Below are 20,835 nucleotides of genomic sequence, written 5' to 3'. Positions count from 1 at the left end.
CGGCAGCGTTCGGCTGGCTCGCAGGCTCGCGTCGGTCCCAGCTCGAGCTCTCTTCTTCCTCGTCGTTTTGTGTGTCTACACTTGGACACAACACTAATAAGCACAACCTGGAACGTGCTGACTGTCCAACGTACCAAAAACAGCGTTTTGAAATGTGGTTGCCCTATTGGAAAAACTAGCATGAAAATAAAACTGGCCAAGCTGGTAACTAAGCTGGTCAAACTGGTTAATGTGGTAGTCAAACTATTTTAGCTGGCAATCAAGCTGGTTTAAGCTGGGCAAGCTAGAATTTAACTGGTCAGTCTGGTTTAAGTAAGCCGCCTCGGTGGCTCCGAGACGAGAGCGCTGGCCTGCGGATTCACATGTGGCGGTTTCGAATCCCGGCCGAGGTGCCCGCAATCTGATGGAGGCTTATTGCGGAGAAGGCGCCGTGTAACCGAGCTTTCGGATGCACGTCTAAAGATCACCAGGTGGTTGAAGTTAATCCTCAGTCCTCCGCAGGGCGTGCCAGATGCCCGTCGTTGGTTTGGCACGTAAAACTCCCAAATTTGACTTTGACTTTGTTGGTTTAAGTAAAAGTCATCATGGTCTAACTAGAATCTGGTTTTAGATTCAATCTTGTGTAGCTGAGAGCCAGTCTGGTCCTAACTGGTCAAACTGGTCGTACTGGTATTCCATGGAGCCAATGTGGTCAAGCTCCGAGGCAAGCTGGTCATGCTGGGAGACAAGCTGGTGAAGCTGGTCGAACTCATAATCGTGGTGGTCAAGCTGGTCTTGCTGGGAGTGCACATGCCAACGTCGGCTAGAGATGGTCGAACTGGAATTGCTGGGAGTGCGCGCGCGCGCAAAGGTCTGTTAAGGGTGGAACGAGGCCACGTCCTGTTTTTCGTCCTCTCGTTTTTGGTAGACGACCGGGCGCGTCAGGCGTGCTGAAAGCTGCCTTTGTGTGCGAGAAAAGAAAAAGACAGAGAGAGTAGTAGGAACAGAGAATTTAAGACCTGTCTGGCTAGCTTGGGCAGATTTTCGAAGGGAGACTACTTGAACAACGGTGCAAGCGAAGCGGGTTCTGAGGAGACAGCGTGCGGCAGTCCGTTTAGTTCGGGATGAGGTCGGACCTCCCGACTGAGGCATCGCTTCGTGTCTTCGAACGTGTGTGTGCGTGTGAATGACGGTGGTGCCGAGGAGTATCGCCAATGCCATCCAAGCCACACGGATTTCCTCGCCTCTGCCGACAACGCAAGGGGCCGCTTCGCCCCCATCAATGGTGGGACTCAGGTTCGCTTCTCGCATCTGTGTAGTGTTTTCTTTTGCTATTGCCTGTTTTTGGAGCGTTTCTAGTATTTTTTTGTGTTGAGGGATGAGCAATCTTGATTTTTTAACATTGTTTGCTTTACACCGAGAACCACTGTCTGTGCATCGGTTAGTACTGTGTCAGCACCGAGGATATGTAGCATCTGAGCTCATGTGGGCAGGCCGCAAGTACGAAAATAATAAATTGTATGCCGAGTTGGCTTTTCTGAAGAGTTTGGCTTGTTTATCCTGTGTATTAATTTAAACAGGTTAAACCGGTTGGTAAGTCCAGCAGCATGACCAGTTTAACCAACATTACCAGCATGCCAAACTGGGCATGCTGGGGAAATAACCAAGCTTGAAGCTTGGACCAGATCAAATAGCATGACCAGTATGACTAGATGAACCAGCATGACCACCATGCCAAGCTGGGCATGCTGGGGCAATTACCCAGCTTGAAAGTGGGACCAGCTTAAGCTGGTTTTTAATAGGGTAGTGCCGCTTTCCGTAGGAACCACACGCGGAAAACCGTCAATATGCTCTAGGGCGGACAGAATTGCAGACCCATGAATAAAACATGTTCCGTACGCTCGTACAGTCTGCTAGCACCGGCGAAACTCTCCAGGAGACCTTGTGCCCCCCCCCCCCCCCAATCCCTTCTCCGTATTTGTTCTTCCGTGGGGAGGGGCCATTGTGCTGCCGCACAACGAATGACTCCGGTGTTTGTTTACCATCGCCACACGACCGGCCGGTTATGTTTACACCGCGCAGGGTACGCCGCCGGTGTAACGTACCGCCGCCGCAAGTCGGTCAGATATCGCTCTTGCGCGCGCGGATGTAACCTTCGGCCTCACTTTCTGCAATAAGGGGGTGGTGAGGAGGGGGGGGGGGGGCTGCTACTTATTGTGTTGGCTAGTCTGCATCTAGAAGCGCTTGTTTTCCTCCGGCGACATCTTCAATTATGCTCCGGCTTGGAGTCCAGCTATGCCATGCTCTACAATGGCATAATATACCGCCGGCTTAACCTTCCGTTCACGCCACGCCGTCCGTCGGTCGGGCCAAAAGCTTCCGTAACATGGCTCGGTCATAGCGGTGCCTAGAATAGCGAATCCATTTATTTTGTCAGCCAAGTACTTATATTAAAGTACTATTCAGAATCTGTAGCACGATGAGCATCTAACTTGCCAAATATAACACCCTAATAAGGATCGGACGAGCCGCAAAGTACAGTAATACCTCGTTAACTCGAAGTCATAAAAATCGTGAAAAAATTAGAGATGAGCGAAGTCTCGAGATAAACAAAGTACCGAACCTTTTACCTCTGATTGCGTGAGGTGGTAAATAATACTTAGAACAATCGCGGCAACAGCACAGGTTCTATTAAAGAAAGGAAAAATAGAGCCTTTTGGGCTGCGCCATGTTCACGGTAAATCGAATCAGGAGCCAACGACGGAGAATTCACAACTGATGACCAAATTGAAAACTTGAGCCTTTCTCGTATGGCGCCCCTAGACAATCGAAACACTTGGAAAACTGGAGGGACAAGCAATAAAGAGCAGAAGTTAACACTCTCAAAACGAACCAGACACCTCCGACACCTCTGCGAAACGCGAGACTGACGAGACGACAACCAGACCGGGAAGGGAAACGGAAGGTCCCGGAAGCAAAGACAAAACGAACGACAGTGGCACAAAACGATCGAGGGAGGGGGGGCACCGAACGCCAGGCACTCCGGCTTGCCATTGGCTTGTCCAAGGGGGGTAGAGGAAAAAAAATATTAAGACAACAAACGTTTTTGAGGAGCATGTCTCGCCGCGTCTCCGTGCACCGCACCCGCGATTCTTTTTCTTTTTGTTTCCCTTTGGCTTGGTTATATTTCTTTTTTTTTTTTTGCGTGAACACTTTTTTGGCACGCACATTTTTTTAGCCAGTTTTTGTTATTTGTTGGGGTGTTTTGCGATTTTCGCTGACGAGATTTCGAGGTATCCGAAGTCCGTCTTGAAAACCTTTCTAGATAAGCACGGACAAAAGGCATTGTGCCTATAGGAGCTCATTTCATGTCAAGGAAATTTTTCGAGTTAACCACTATTTCGAGATAGCCGTGTTCGAGTCAACGAGGTATTACTGTACAGTATTCATTGGCAATGTCAGCCACGTCAGCGAGGAAAACAACACGTGTTATATCTAGAGTGCTTCATGGTGCCTTGGCATTAATGACCAAGTACTGATTTTGTGGCATGCGTCGCTCGTGTACCACCAGTCGTTAAAGGGGTACTCCGGCCGTTTTTTGAGCGACCTAAACGAATTGCATTTTCTGACTACCCGGACTTCAGTCGTCATAGTATGCTATTTATTTTCTCGAAATTCCAAATAGCAATTGAGAAAACCGTAAATGAAGATGATGCCGAAACCAGCATTCAAATTTTTGCGCGCTCTTCAGTGGTGTGACGTCACACATGGTACAGACTTTCGGATCCTGCATGTAGTCTTAAACAGAGTATGTCGACGGTTTTTTGCGCGCTTCTTAGTGAATCAGTTACCAAACATTCTTTTCCCACCATCAAACGTCTTGTAATAACCTGGGAACATGGCTTACTGCCCACTTTGTACCATTGCTGTCGTCACACTTCAAAGTTGCCAGTAGGGGCTCCCAGTTTGAGAAACACGATGAAAAGGAAATTCGAAAATTCAATAACTTCGCGAGTTTTTTTATTTTTTCACACAATACTTGGGGAACTCGAACAGCCATGTCTATCGGTGTGTTGAGCCAATTTTGAGGCAAATGAGTGACCATGAAAAAATCGCCGGAGTACCCCTTTAAGACAAAGTACCCCAGCGGTAATTGATGCGACCACGACCAGGTTACACATTTTTTTATTGTTTTATAACAAGATAATGCAACATTTGGAGATGTGTAATTACCTGTCATGAAGGGTCCATCGAGTACAATTTAAAAAGAAATCGAGAATGATGATTTTTGATAATTGCCGCACAAAAATCGCTAAATTTTGACTTTTTTCGATTTTGACGAATTTCCGGGCGCAATGCAGAAACCACTTTCAAGAGTAGAAAGCCAATTTATTTGTTAGAAGTTCACAAAGCATGAAACACTCGACACGGAAAGTTCCAGCTTTAAAATATAAATTTAAAGGTAGTTAAAAATTTGCCGTAAAATTCCTCATGTTGTAAAATCTTCTCGAGAAGCGAAGCTTGGCATTTTATTTCGCTTGAAATATATGCTCATATAAGTGAACTTTAACTAATTCTCAAAGAAAAGTACACGTGTATTAAACGTAAAAAAGTTGACGGTGTAGAAAGCTGGATTTTTTATTCATCCAGCCTTCAAATTTGCGTCATCGCAAAATTGGGGAAATTGTTGTTTTTTTAAGCTTCTCTAGAATGCAATTTTTCACACGAATTAAAGGAAGTACCTTGCGAAAGTAAGGCCTGTCCCGTAGCGTGAACAGGTTTTGTTAGTTCATATAAAAATGTAATTGAAAGAAAAATAGGGATATCACCACATGACCGTCTTTATCTGAACACACGCATAAATTAAATTTTAGCCCCATATCAATATGACAATGTCACCAATTGCGGAGAAGTGTGCGACTCATATATAAATATTTGTGTGTGTCAGCGCGAGCCATTCAAGACGCCTTAAACTACGTTTTCAAGAAGACGAAGGCTCGGCAATTAGCGCCGGATGATATGGTAAACCGAAACAAGTCGATGCAAACGCTGTTTACTGAATGGGTAGGCAACCTGGCGCTGTCACTACCCTCGAAGCGTACCACAAGTTCTGCAAGAGCTTCCACTGACGACTGTTGAGTGGCGGCACCAGCGTGAAAGGCTTTCACTCCGTCGTTCGCGTTTCTTTCATTTGACACTCTAAAAAAAGGGTGTTCTGGGCTACACCCATAGGGGGTGTAAGTGCTTGTCACATATACTACACCCTTTTGGGGGAATACTTGTACACACCAAATATCGGAGTATATCTACACCCGTTGGTGAGGTGCACATGTACACCTTTCCTACAGAAATCTCACTCGAAGGAGACACAGGTGGACCCCATTCAATGGTGTACGGCTACACCTCTTTCAAAATGAAAGGGAACACAGATGCACCCCATTCGAAGGTGTACCATTGCACCGCTTCATAAACCCGCCTCACTCAAAGGAAACATAGATGCACACCGCACAATGGTGTACCATTGCTCCCCTTTCTACACCTACTGCTCTCACAGGTAACAGAGGAGCATCCCATTCAATAGCGTACTGTTGCACCTCTTTCCACGCCCACTGAATTCGAAGAGAACACAGATGCACCCGAATCAAAGGTACATGGTCACAACACTTTATGCACCCGCTTCATAACTAGCATCATAGACATATTTACAACAAGAAAAACCTTAAAAAATGTATGCCTCCTGGTAATTCCAAAAAGGCAGGTAAACGGACACACGGGATTGTTTTAAAATCTTATAGAAGTTTATTAGACAGCCATCCCATAAACAAGTACAAACTTGCAAGCAATGCGCTGAATTTCGCCAGAGAAGTAAATGCTGAAACTAGAAAAAATATTTCAAAGCAAACTTGCTATAGCGACAAGGAGTTGGAAATACAGGGTGAAACAAGGAGACGCCAGGCTCTTTAAATCGACCGGAAAATTCGGTTTCTTAACCCATCGCTCTACGACTTTGTGCAGCGTTGCCCACAGATGGTGCATTTTTTGGGGAAAATTTGCGAAGAGCGAACTTACGTGAGGAAAAATTAAAGAAAGAAAAAGGCTTAGCTCCTATGGAAACGCAGCGACGCCACCAGTCTGCAAACAACACGGCGCCGTTTCGCACGGGAGACAAGAGATGGCGCAAGCGGTCGCGACGCCAACTGCCGCTAACGAACGAGCAGACGACGCCGAGAGCCGGCCCTTTTGCAGACAAGGAGCTGCTGTTCCTTGCTGTTACCGCGCCTGTCTTTTTTGTTTCTGCGCCTGTAGCCGCCTACGGAACGCGCGCCGCTTTTGAGTCGAAAAGATCGTCTGCTAAAAAGGCTTGCTCTCGGCGCCGTATGCTCGTTCGTTGGCGGCGTTTGTTGCGCCATCTCTTGTCTCCCGTGCGAAACGGCGCCGTGTTGTTGTTGTTTGCAGACCGGTGGCGTCGCTGCGTTTCCAAAGGAGCTAAGCCTTTTTCCTTCTTTACTTTTTCCTCGAGTAAGTTCGCTCTCTTTCAAAATTTTACAAAGAAAATGCATCATCTCTGTGCAACGCTGCACAAAGTCGTAGCGCGATAGGTTAAGAAATCGAATTTTCCGGTCGATTTAAAGAGCCTGGCGTCTCCTTGTTTCACCCTGTAGTTGCTGAAATATTAGAGGCAGCAGTTACAGGGCAACGGTATACAGATTGGACCTATGAAAGCCTAACTAGGTTTTTGCTCTGGAACTAGAAAAAAGTTCTGAGTAAACAAAAGTTGAAGCAAGTACATAGACCAAAAAGCTGGTGGGACAAAGAAGTGAAGTAAGCGATATAAAAACGTCGGGAAGCCTCTAGAGAACACAGGCATTCTAAGCTAAGTTGGGAGTGAGAAACTGAAGTAAAAAGAAAATGGGACACTTTTATAACGAGTCGCCGAGAGGCATCCATTTTGATCAATGCGAAAATTCAGAGAAAGGGTGAGGAATGGATGAAAAATGTAAGCAAGATAGATAAAAACGCAGCCAAGAAGTGTTGGGAGCACTTGAACTCCCTCAGTGAAACGACGCGTGCTAGACAGAGGTTCATGCTCTCACATCAGAAGATCAATTAGAGGGAGATGATGCGATCCGACATATAGCAGCAGTGATGGAGGAGAAATTTCGGGAACGTGTACATACGGAAGACAGGAGAACCGAAGGAAGTAGCGTCCAGCTTGTGACATTACGGATTTTAGACAAAAAGAATGGAAAAAGGCGGAACGAAGAGTCCCTAGTGGCACGTCGACAGGCACAGATGATATCCCAATCAAGCTGGTGAAGAATTTGGGTCCTAAATCTAAGGCAACACTAAGGGAGGTAGTGAGCTCTATGATAACAAAAGGAAATATTCCAGATGAATGGAGGCTTAGTAGGATAAGTATGCTATATAAAGGAAAGGGAGATAAGTCTGATATTAGAAATTATCGTCCCATAACCAGTTATTTACTGGTTGATAGTGCAGATTATAAAGAACAGACTGGAGGAATGGGTAGATTGCGAGGGCATACTGGGCGAGTTACAGAAGGGGTTTCGGAAACAAAGAACGTTGGAGGACAATATATTTTCTCTAATAGAGTGTATAGAAATAGCGCAAAAAGAAAACAGACAGCTCTGGCTGGCATTTCTGGATATCAAGGGTGCCTAAGACAATGTGAACCAAATGAACCTGTGGGACATAGTGGGGAGCTTAAACCTAGATGAAGGACTAACAGCAATATTAAAGAACATTTACAAAGATGATAAGGTGATTATAACATGGGAAGAAAAGGCAACGGGGAAAATAGAGATAAGACGAGTACTTAGGCAGGGGGGCCCGTTATCGCCTTTGCTGTTTATGTTGTATCTGAGAGGATTGGAGGGTAGACTAGAGAAGAGCGGACTTGGATTCGACCTTTCGTACAGTACGTTAGGCCAAAAAATTCAGCCATCCTTACCGGGATTGGTGCTTATGATATCGTACTAATGGCTAACAACAGGACAGAGTTGCAGGAATTAATGAGCATCTGCGGTAGGGAAAGAGAGGAATTATGCTTAGAATTCAGTAGAGAAAAATCAGCAGTCATGATTTTTACAATGATGAAGTTGAGAGGCTGAAGATACAAAATATTACAGTTGAGAGCTAGCAAATACAAGTATGGAGGAGTATGGATATGTGATGGTGCAGAATATCTCAGTGAGCATGAAAAGTATATAATAGGTAAGGGCAACAGAAATGCAGCTGTAATGAAAAATAGAGCACTTTGGAATTACAACAGGTATGAGGTGGTGAGAGAGATTTGGAAAGGGGTCATGGTGCCTGGCTTGACTTTTGGAAACGCAGTGCTATGCATGAAATCCGAAGTGCTTGCACGACTAGAAATAAAACAGCATGGTGTAGGTAGGCTGTCTTTGGGGGCATATTGCAGAACGCCAGGCCAGGGAGTACAAGGAGACGTAGTATGTGCGTCATTTTTGAGAGCAGGGAAGCTGAGAGCAAGATAGAATTTGAGGATCGGTTGAGGCAAATGCATGGATGGAGAGCAATGGGCTCGAAAGGTTTTCAGCTATTTATACATGAAGAGTATAGACACGAAGTGGAGACAGCGCACAAGGAAATTAAGAAGAAAGTTTGTAGGCTATAGTGCAGTTACGCAATAGCAGGTTCCAGTTAAGAAGAAAGTTAAGGCCACAGAAAGAGATCGATGGCTAGAGGGAATGCAGGCAAAGACGGCTCTGGAAAGCTATAGATTAAGCAAAACAGTAATTGCCAAAGAAAGCATTTATGACAATTCTAGGGGAAGCTCATTGTTGTTTGAGGCGAGGACGGGTGTTCTGCGAACCAGATCATACAGAGCGAAGTACCAAGAAATGGATACAGTGTGCACTGCTTGTGGAGAGGGGGACCAGACGGCTGAGCACTTGATACTGTACTGTAAAGGGCTTCACCCTATGTTTACCGATGACAACATAGATTTAATAAAGTCATGGGGTTTTAGAGGCAGCGAAGGAAGAGTTGATTTCAAAGTGTAGAGATTACCAAGCAAAGATTAAGTGAATTAATGGTGACAGAAAGCGACAGAAAACTAGGTATTTTCTTATTAACTGATGGCAAGAGGGTTTTATAGCCTCACTTTCTTTGCAGTGCGGAGTGAATATAGTTTTCACATTTAAATATTTTAAGCTTAAATGGTAAAACAAAAACGCTAGGTGGAGAAAGGTACCGCCCGATCCAAAGGGCTCAGCCGGATTCATCCATCCGTCCATCCATCAAGGACGGGAGGCACGGGAGGCCAGCAGCAAGCTGGAGTATCTCCTTCGCAAAACTTGACACAGCTGGGCGGTTTAGGGCGACCGCCTTACCGCTAGCGAAATGCGGGACACGCTGACCGGGGAGGGGGGGGGGGGGGTGTAAGAAAAGAGCAGTATTCTATTTCGACTGTGGCAACTGCAAAGAAGAGCTTAGTGTGCAGTCGGACTGGTGAAAATTTACGGTGATGTCTTTCAACCCGAGACTGGAGCAGGAGGAGGAAACATTTGTTTCTGCCTTCTGCCCCAGTCTCAGGTTAAAAAAAGTAACAAAAGAAAAAAGTAACAATTCGGGGAAATTTAACAACACACGCCACGAAATGCGGCTCTGCTAACGCATTTAGTATCCTGTCGTGACCAAAAGCATATTATACAGCTGAAAATTGCATTGCGGCAATTAAGCTCATAATTTTCACTCCCAGTAATATATTTTAAGTTCTCATGCCACATATGTTGACCAAAGGGGCCTAAGTTGTAAACACAAAATCGACAGCAGCAGAACTCAATGCATCAGGAGGATAGAAGAAGCAGTAAATCTTTAAAGGCTTCTGGTTTCCTCTCAATTTTTATTTTTTCCAACATTTTCCTACGCAAATTTTGAACCTCATGTTGTTATTTCTGACCGTTTTGAGTCGCAGTTTTCTTGCCTTGTTTAGTCGTCAATAAAAAAAAATAAAAGTTTTTTACAGCAATGTTTTTGCATTGACACTGCACGATTGGAAAATAATGAACAAAATGTATTTTGAACTTTTGAGAATTTAACCCCGCCCCCCCCCCCCCCCCCCCCCCGGGCTAAGAAGTTCTCCAGGGGGGGGGGGGGGGGGGGCTGCGCTTTAACTTTTTGCCAGAACTGGAGAATGAAGCTAACGAAAGACACGCTGGTATTCAATTTCCCATGTATTTTGTCAATAAAGGGAAAGTGGGCGTTATTTTGTTTACATGCCACTACTAGAAGCTCGTTACATGGCACGTAAACAGCGTCTCGGTAAGGATCATGGCCCGGGCTTGGATTTTACCAGGGGGGCACGAGCCCCGATGCCTGCCCCCTCCCCCCCCCCCCCCATGTAGTCTACGCCTATGATTTTAAATACAGCTTTTTTTATTTCTTAATCTTGAAATTTAAATAGATCCTTGCGTTCTTTCGTCGTTTGTTTTAATTTCATATGCTACGTTGAACTTCTGCTATATTCCTTTGTTTCTTCACTAAACATCAGTTGCGAGTCAGCACTCTTTCGTGCATGTATTCCTGTACTTAATATTATTTTTTTCCCTACCATTGTTTTTGTAATAAAATATCAGCTGCGTTTCCAGATGTTTCTTTGTTGGATTTATTTGTTTTTCGTGTCTAGGAGTTTTTTCTATGATATTATAGAACCCGAGATGGATGTAATCTAGTTTTTTTTTTGTTTCTGAGTATGAAAATTAACGTTAGTGACACCGAGTGGCAACTCCCCATGCTATTGTCTAAAGTTTTTTGAGCTATTCGTATATTTAGAATTAAACAATATTTATTTATTTGATAATACTGCAGACTCTTCCGAGTCTAAGAAACTATACAATAAAAAAGGCAAATTTAAAAATATTACAAGGAACAATTTAACAAAGCACAGAAACAATATATCACATGGAAGAAATCAAGGTCATTACTTACAAAATGCTTTTGAATGGGTGCAATCCTTAAACTTCCAATATTTCCTATTCTGTACTATCAAGTGTAATTTTGGCAACTTGTATGCAGTGATTGATTTGGAAGAAACAAAAGTTTAAATGAATCAATATATGCGCGAAACTCCTAGACCATTTTTCCGTTGTGAGAACGAGAGTTTTCTGGCGACAATTATGTTATGCAAAGAGAGAGATTTAGTTTAGATAAAAAGGCACTGACACCCCGAATGTCGTATTTCTTTTTGTTGACAAAAACGATGCAGTTGTTGTCATAACCCTGCAAAAAAGTACCAGAATACGAGAAAACAAAATTCCCTGGTGCGCGCGCGTCTTTTTATATTTGGCCGTTCTTCTCTCCCGCTCTTAAACTCCTCGCTTTTTTATTTCTGTGTTAATAGATTAGGAAATTTAGGAGCTTTGTAAGCGATACGTCTATAATATTTATTAGCGGCACTTCAAAAACATGTCTCTTAGCGAAAAAAAGAACACACAAAAGCACTTCTTTTTGAAATACCGAAAATCGAGGTCCGGAGTGAAGTCGCTTGGTGGCTTTTCTCCTCCCTCGGAAAATATGGCGGCGCTTGACGGATGCACCCTTAGGATGATCGCTGAATCGGACTAACTTCTCTTTTCCGGGTGCCCGACGACCTCTCAGACTTCTAAAATGCGATTCTCAAGCGCGGTAAAAACAACTGGGTTTGGTGTTTGCGTACCAAAGTTTCGGTCATGACTCCGCCGAGGCTGCCTTTCACGCAGAACCGGCGCGACATGGCCACTACCATCGCTCACAAAAGTCCACTGCGCGTCTCTTTTGCCTCACATAATTTCAAAGAATTTGAGATCGCCGAAAGAGACCTAAAATAACTTCGAACTCGAAAGTGAAGCGTCGGAAGCTTACAGCGCTAGGCGAAACGCTCGGAGCGGTTGATCGCGGGACGCCGGCGAATATGAAACGGAGGTGTGAGAGACACTCGAGTTGCAGGACGACTCAATCTTCGACGTCAGTGCACTGCGCGGATCGGGCGGGAACTTCAAAATCGGCTCTCTGAAATTATTTTTTTAGAGCGCAGCCATTAGGCGGCCATTTCCGGGTTGAACGGCGTCGCCGTCGGCGTATGCGTCGGAGTAACCGCGTGTTGGAATATGGGGCGTTTTCCATAATGCGTTTTTCACCTGTGACGTCACTAGAGGAAATATTTAACGGGTAAGTATTTCCTCTAGATTTGCGGGAAAGTTGTGCCCAAAATTTGGCGGGAAACGTTTAGCCTCTTGACGTCACACGTGACGTTTGACGTGAGACGTCATGGAAAATGTTGGACGTTACACGTCACACGTGAGGTGTGACGTCACAAGTGACGTCACGAGGGTAAAACTGTTCCGCTAAATTTAGCAGGGCACGATTTACGCAAGATTTAGCGGAAGTTTCCTGGAAAATTTAACAGAAACTTTCCCCGCCAAATTTACCAACGAAATTATACCCTCGAGACGTCACACGTCGCATGTGATGCATGACTTCACGGGAATATGTTGATCATTTAGCGGGAAAATGTTGGTACATTTCCCGCTAAATCTAGAGGAACTATTTACCCGTTAAATTTAACGGGGAAATTTTCGCTTAATTTAAATGAAAATTTAGCGAAACTTTCACGCTAAATCGGAGTGGAGCAGGAGAGGAGGAGAGGAGGGGTAGCACTGGAGGAGGGGAATATCCTCCCCTTTATACACTCCCCTCCTTTTTCTGAATAGCTGCGCTCCAATTCCGCATCCCAGAGAATTGTAAACGTATTTCATTTTTTACTTCAGAAATAGCGAGTTTTCGACCTTCGTATTTTGTGGGTAATGTCCAGGCATCGGTTTGACTCGTTTCGGATAATAGGAAAAATTTGATTTTTTTTCTGTCAGTGACTCTTGAAACCTCGATATATTAGGCACAAAATGTTTGCCTCTCTCTGAGCGCCCTGCTCGAAGCAGTTCAAGACCTGATACTCTCAATACTTAAGCCACGCTATCGGTTCTTTTTTATACCTCCTGCAAATGAACCTGTGTTCCACCAAAGTTTTTCGTGCTTAGATATGTTTGTGACAATATGGGGGTCCATCAGGCAGGGTGCAAATTCCAGGCAAGTTGTGACCAAGGCCTGTAAGCCGCGAGCTTCCCTCGCACTGCGGCTCTCGGAGGCTTACGTCAGACGCCCCAAGGGCCCAAAAAGCGATAAGCAAAATGCATCTATATGGTCATTCAATCAAAGATTTCAGTGACGTGTAACTGCGGATAGTTATTTTATTACTTCCACAACAAGAGAGCATAAAAATTTCAGAGCTGGTTTCTTAATACAGACCTGTAGAAAATATACCATTTTATGTTCAGTGCATTTTCCAGTTCCCACACCAGAGTAATATGTTTTTCGCTTATCAGTCAATCTATTCTGGTCACCTACTCATTTCACGAGGCTGTACACAAATTGTTTAAAAGTAATTTTAGGATAAACAGCGCTTGTAACAGTGTCATTATTAAATGTATGAGTTATTTCATCTCAACTCAGGCACGAACTTTGGGTCGAATTTTTAATTTTGTAAAAAAAATATATATATATATGTTGTCGCGCAATTCCTATAATAAAAGAAAACGCAAACGGCGATTTTGTCGGATTTTTTGCTCTCAAGTTATGGACCGCTGAAGCGGCCAAGGTGGAAACTGACGTTTTTCCAGCTTATTGGGGATGCCATTATTCACTCCAATCCTTTTACCTACTTTCTATGCTACATCAGTATAAGTTTTTGGAAACACTCTCGAGATATGCTTTTTTTATGCTAATTAAGCGCCTAGTTCATAAGATTCTTAATGTTTTCTTTTAATTGTCAAACCGCCTCTCTGCGATGATATTCGACGAAGTTCAGCAAGCTGTGCTGTGAGACATAATCAACATATTTTTATTATCTTTACATCACCGTAAAGCTGCAATTAAGCGCGTTATTTTGAGTACAATTTGAATGTTTTGCACTAAATATATAAAGCGCAAGATCAGCCTGAAACACGAATGTATCGAAAAAATAGCAAGTTTGGAGTCGATTTTTAATTTTATTCACAGTAAGGTAATACAGTAGTCTATCAGGAACTACCGACAGAAATTGTAATATATTATTTGTGTCGCCACTATTAAGACTCGAAACTTGTGCTACGAGCTTTTTGAACGAGACATCGCACAGGTGCTCTGCTGAACAGACTTTTGGCCTCTGTAAGGTTTTCTATTTATTGATAGCAGTTACCTCAATATACAGCCATAAACATTAATAAAACTCGGAGTAGTGTACTTAAAAAAGTTATTTAGAAGTCCGCATCCACAAGTGCGGGCACAGCGCTTACTTCCACCCAATACGGGGGAATGCAGATCGTTAGAGAATCCCGCTGGGGCCTTTTGCTTTCGTCTTTGATCTTGAAATACCGAACTTGATATGTAATAGTCATATTTTCTTATGTCAAACAGATATGCAGTGCATATACATATGTACGATTTGGTATCTGACGCTTAGGATGTACGGTTTGGGTTGTGCATACACGGACTCTTTCGTAAAATAACGAGCGTTCCGTCGCGTGTAAGGTCTCGAATGTGTTAGTCATGTGTTTTGGGGTTCATTTCCATTTTCAGTGATTCATGCCGGGTTACTTAGACTTTTTCCTCTTCACTTGAGTTTGTTCCGGGAGTCTAGATGTTACGTATCTCCTCCGTCAATACATAGGGCGAAGCTCACACACCTTCCAAATCACCCCAGTGCCAAGTAAAAAAATATTGTTAGGAATAATATTGTACTTCACTGGCTTTTACGCTCAGATATGGAGGTAAGTACTAACATTAAATATAAAACCTTACATAGGTCAAAGTTTTACTCAGCTGAGCGCTTATGCGAAGTCCCTTTCAAAACTCTCATAGCACGAGATTCAAGTCCTAATAGCGGCCATACAAAGAATATATTACAATTTCTGTTGGTAGTTCCTGACTATATTACCAAACTCTGAATATAACATGAAAGAAATAAAAGGTGGATCTGTTTAGAAAATTTACTTCAAACTTGCAAGTTTTTCTAAATATTTGTTTTTAGGCAAATGTTCCGCGTCATATGTTTAGTGCAAAATATTTAAATTATACTCAACAGAAAGAGCTTAATTGGAGCTTTGTAAACATCATAAAATATATTGATTAGGTCACACAGCACAGCTTGCTGAACTTCGTCAAATGTTGTTGCAGAGAGCCGTCTGACAATTAAAAAATAAAAAATAAAGATATTATGACCTAAAGAAAAAATAAAGATATTATGACCCAAGAAAAAAAATTGAGATATTATGACCTAGACGCTTTATTAGCATATACCGCGATTTGTATCCTCTTCTATTAAAGGAATATACAGGTAGCTACTAAAAATTTCAGAGGCGTTAATTATGAGTTAGTGTATTTTTGTGAGTCACTTGTATTACTGAACGACAAGTGAAAAAAAAACACCAAAATGTCAGCTTTGATAGGCGACATACGAGCAAAATATTGCATTTTCTGTTTGCTTTACTTTATAAAACACTGGAATAGGTAGCCAGAGGAAACCAATTGGTTAAATAAAAGGTAGGTTATTTAGAAAATCTACCTCCAATTCGCAAAATTTTTGAAATAGTCCTTCTTTACAAGAAAATACTGCCCTTTCTCTTTTATACACAACATTAAATTTGTTATCATTAGAATGAGCATACTTTAACCTTTCTGAAAACGCTAACTATGTTAAGATACCTCATATAGGTCACGCAGAAGAGCTGGTAAACTTTGACGAATATTGCCCGAAAACGTCATACTGGCAAATTTTCTAAATTATATTTCATATAAATACTCGCGTTAAAATTATTTATCTGAGAGTAAGTGTGTTCACAGGTATCTATTAAAAAATAAAAGGCGGCAGTTTTGAATTATTGTGTTTTTGCGAGTAAGTTGATTTACTGACAAAACAGTCAAGCAAACTCCGGCTTCGAGCTTTAATAGCTGCAATACAAACAAAATAATACATTTTCTTTTTATATTACCTCATAAAGCACCGCAGCTATACAAAAAATCTGCGAAATAAAGGGTAGGGTTTTTCTAGAAAATCAAACTCCAATTTGCAAAAAATTTGAAATAGTCCTTGCTTTACGAAAATACACTGCTTTTTCTCTTTTACACACAACATTAAATTTTTTATCAATAAAAAGGCTATATATACTCTTATCTTTTCGAAAACACTAAATATGTTACGATATCTCAAAGAGGTCACGCGGAAGAGCTGGTCAAACTCTAACAAATATTGTCAAAGGGACACACTTTCACAATAATGAAAACAAAAGTGAAGAAAAATAATCGAAATAAAATTATTGACTATGACTAACCTCTATTCTGAGAGTGGCCGAAAAAAGTTACATTGCACTACCAAAGAAAAGTAAAAAAAAAGAAAGGGGCGAAACATGACACCTCCGACAGGCGAGAGAAAGGTCAGTTCGCGCCTCGGCTGCTTAAAATGTCCATAACTCGACAACCAAAAATCGCCCGAAGTTGCGGGTTGCCCTTCCTCTCACAGAAGGGTTTCTCCCAAAACATATTTTTTTCGTCAAAATTAAAAATCTGACCCCAAATCCGTGCCTCAGTTGAGATGAAACCACCAATATAATATTTTAGACAAAAGCGCGAGTCTAGGGGGAAAAAAGGACAGCACAACACAGAGACTTCGTGTTGTGTTCTCCTTCTTTCCATCGAGTCTCGGTTTGTTTTCTAAACTGTTAAACCTTCACCAGCTTCTTTGCGACCTAACCTTTTTCACAAGGGCGCCGCCATCTCAAAATAACGTACTTCCAGTATGGGTGAAAACATTGCTTTGCCGTCACCACGCCAATAGAATGCATTTGGGAGATAAGCGTAACCGTCACCCTTCCTCGTTTTGTTTCCCCTTTATTTTTTTTTTACTATTTGCATGTTGAAACGTTTTAATACATCTCCGTCGCCCATACCGGATATCCCTACATGGCGTTCGGGGGCGAGAGTAAGTGGAAAAAGACTATATATTGATATTAAAACCGGCCCTAGAGACACTCCCGACGGGACTCGAAGAGTGACGAAGGAGTGAATATCAATTTGCACGCAAGGAAATCGGTTCTTTTATAAAATAAAATGAAGTCAGTCAAGTTTTCAAAGATTTTAAGCGTTTAAAGTTTCCGTAGAGCGTTTTCAGATAAGATCAAACAACCATGTTCAAAGACCATTTTTAATTTTAATGAAGAAAAAAAAAACATTTTGCTGGCTCAATGACCAGAAAAATAAATCCCATCATTGTTATAAAAAAAATTGTTTTTCGAAAAAGAAATTTGTACGCAACCTCTTAGTCGCGTGCACGTTTCGCGTATCGCACGATGTTGGCATTTCGGGCTGCCTCCCCCGTCAAAAAAACTGTTCTGGCGACGAGTCTCGAAATATTGACTGACAAATTAGGCACAGGAAGGATTGACACAAAGCATTAATCACCGAGTATTAGGGTCGTTACTTTCAGAAACAAAATCGCCAATACGGAACATTGCGCAATAACGCTCTAGATTATATATTTTTTTTTTCGTATCTATAAAAACTCACTTTTTTCAACTTTGCCGGTGTGTTTTCGTGTACATAGTCATCTGTGCATGGAATGGTGTTGTCCTGGTAAGCGGGAGAAATTTACAAGAGTAGCTCACATGGGATCATTTAACTAAATATGCATTATTTTGAAAATTACTTAAAAAACAAAAGGCCATTCTTAATATTTTTGGAAACTCTCCGGAATTAACATTATAACATGTATTAGCAGAATCTACAAAAACATAATGCAATATTTGCATGGCTTCGAAGTTATGAAGAGAGAAACATGATCAAATATACGCTAACGCGGTTGCCATAAATGGGGCGCGCACATGACCATTGTTAACCATTTGACTATCATCAAAAAGCAAAAAAATGCCACGAGGTGGACGAAAAAAATAAAAACTGACAGCACAGAGGTGGACGGTAGGTTTGAAGGGAAAAATCCTAATACATTTTTGTGCCTTCGGCCCAAAGTAGTCAATGGGTTGCATTGATCGAGAGATGCTACACTGAAACATGCTTCGCGGTGCCTGTTTCAGCAGCCGGCGTGTAGCGTCTTCGTCTACGCCAAGTAAAAGAAACAACCGACGCGACCATGCAAACAGATCAGCCTACAACCCTGGGTTCAACAGGATACAGAAGGTAGGGTGCGGTAGAACCTGAACCTGCAAAAACCCGCCGCCTTTAAAAACCGAACAACGCAAAATAGATATATATATATATATCAGGCACGTAGCCAGGATTTTGTTTCGGGGGGGGGGGGGGGGGGGGGGGGGCTCGCCCATGACAAAATGCTGTATGAGGGAAAGGGGGGGAGAGGAGGCCCCAGCAAAATGGGAGATTTTGGGGGGGGGGGGCCGGGCCCCATGGGCCGCCCCCCCTGGCTACAGTGGCTGCCTTTTATATATATATATATAAGGTATATATATATAATGTTTGTAAGTAAATATTATAAAAAAAAAGAATTGCGATTGAATGAAATTGTCTGGAACTTAATTTATATGACAACGGTTTGAAGAATCGTGAAATCCAATTCGTGTATCCTCATGTGACCTACCTCATGCTGCAGCAAGCCACTTTAAGAACCAATCCCAACTACACGAGTTGCAGAGCAACAAGTACACGTCAGCGAAGTGGATTTTATTTTACGCAACAGGACATGGCAAGAGTACCTGCGATGGAATCGGGGGTCATGTTAAACACGAGGCCAAGTTGTACAACCTACGACCGCCCACCACTTTGGTGATCAAGTCGCCGTCATAGATGGTTGCCCCACTGAACACTAAACTGCAAAACGTGAAACTAACCCAGTTGCCGAAAGCTGACGTCAAAGCGTTCAGGAACATGGAAGCAAAGGAGTGGGACTCTGTTCTGTTGTGCGTGGATTTCAGTCCTGTCATTTGTCAGTAGACGCAGAAAAGATACATATTTGAAAGAAAAGTCTCCTACGGCAGCGAAAAGCAGATAGCGGTCGCGAGCTTGCGATGCCACTGAGAAGAAACGAACAGTGATCGCTACAGGCAAAACGGGAAAAAAAGTTTTCACCGGAGTGCCAGGAGAGCGCCGTGACCGACTCAGGTCAGCGTCCGGCAGAAAGAATGCTCGCGAGAAGCGCCAAATGTGAGCACTGGATCTTGATTCATTAAACTTGTTTTAATTGTACACTTTTAAACACGTGTTCTTTCTTATCACCATTTAAGCTTGGTCATCAGCAGCCGAGCCTTCCTACGGAAAGCAGGCTCCAAAATTCACTGATCCCAGAAATCTGTATTTCAATATAGTTGATTTGTGCTTCAAACTCACCTGTAAACTTATGCGTAAATTCCAATATTTGACGAACTCCTGTCACCAGTGGTTTCTCTTCGCAGACTTCCTTTATCTTTCAACTCCTTTCTTGCCCTTGTTTAAAAGAGGCAACGTCCAATTTTTTTTTTTCTGTCCATTTACGACTCTGTAAATTCATAACTACAAAAACAATATTGCAAAACATTTTTGAGGGACATGATAAGACATATTATGAGCCTTGATCTGTGAAGAATAGAAAGTTAAGATCGCCTTCGTTTTAAACTGAATTTCCAATTATACAAAATCGGTAACCTGTCTACCACTCAGTTTGGTCTTTGTTTGTTTTCAAAAGGTCAGCGTTTTAAAATTTAATGATTATTTATGCGAATATTGAAAAAAACGTGTCCAAATCATGTTAAAAAGGTGAATTTCCAGCCTTTTAAGATCCGGATCAATGAAGCTGTAATTTGCTTTGTAATATATAATACATATTTACCTCGTTTTATTTTATGTACAGTCTACGCACAAAAAATAATAAACCTAAGGCGACAACAGTTTTCCTTTATGAACATCCAAATGAACGGTTTCAAGCAAGCCTCAAAAAGCGTGCGCGAATACCAACAGCGAATTTGTGATTTTTTGTCCAACAAAAAAAAAGAGATTTTATTTTGGAAAAAAAAAAAGTTTGAATGTGTCTTTGCGGCTTTACAAGGAAAATTTATCTTTGAACAACAAAAGAACTGTCGACCGGACATTGTCGTTCCATTTTATCTCAAATCGCCCATACAAGCAATATCAGTCAATCAGAATGTGTTTTTTTTTTTTTTTGCAGTATCTTTATTTTTTCTGCGTTGTGCGGCCTTCCGCGGCGGCCGATCTATTGGCGCTTATAGGCGGCACAGGATTTGTCGCGCCCTACCTCCTATATTACGTTACCGCCAAGGTTGTAGGCTGATCTGCTTGCAAAGTCACTCCGGTTGCTTCCTTTACGTCGCGTAGACGGAGATGCTACACGCCGACTCTTGAAACGGTCACCTCGAAGCACGTCACAGGGTGGCGCCTCTTGATCGTTCCGCCCTATGGGCATTGTTGCGTCGATTGTACGAAAATGTATTAGGAATTTTCCCTTCAAAACTACCGTCCACCTCTGTGCTGTCAGTTTGACTTTTCTTGACCACCACGCAGCAGTTTTACGCGCTTTGATAATAATGAAATTGCGAAGAACGGGTATGTGCACGCCCCATTTGTGGCAGCCGCGTTACTGTTCATTTGGCCATATTTATCACTTTGTAACTTAAAAGCCGCAGAAATATTGTCTTGTGTTTTCCCAGATTTTGTTAGTACGTATTATAAATGTTAATTTCGAAGATTTTAAAGAATATTAAAAATTTCTTTTTTTAATAATTTTCAAAAGAATGCATATTTAGTTGAATACTCATGTGGGATTTTGTTTTCGCAAAGTAACGACCC

This window comes from Ixodes scapularis, unplaced genomic scaffold (genome assembly GCF_016920785.2).
Source record: "Ixodes scapularis isolate PalLabHiFi unplaced genomic scaffold, ASM1692078v2 PGA_scaffold6__148_contigs__length_123643588, whole genome shotgun sequence".
In the NCBI taxonomy this organism is placed as follows: domain Eukaryota; kingdom Metazoa; phylum Arthropoda; class Arachnida; order Ixodida; family Ixodidae; genus Ixodes; species Ixodes scapularis.
This window is presented reverse-complemented; position numbering follows the sequence as displayed.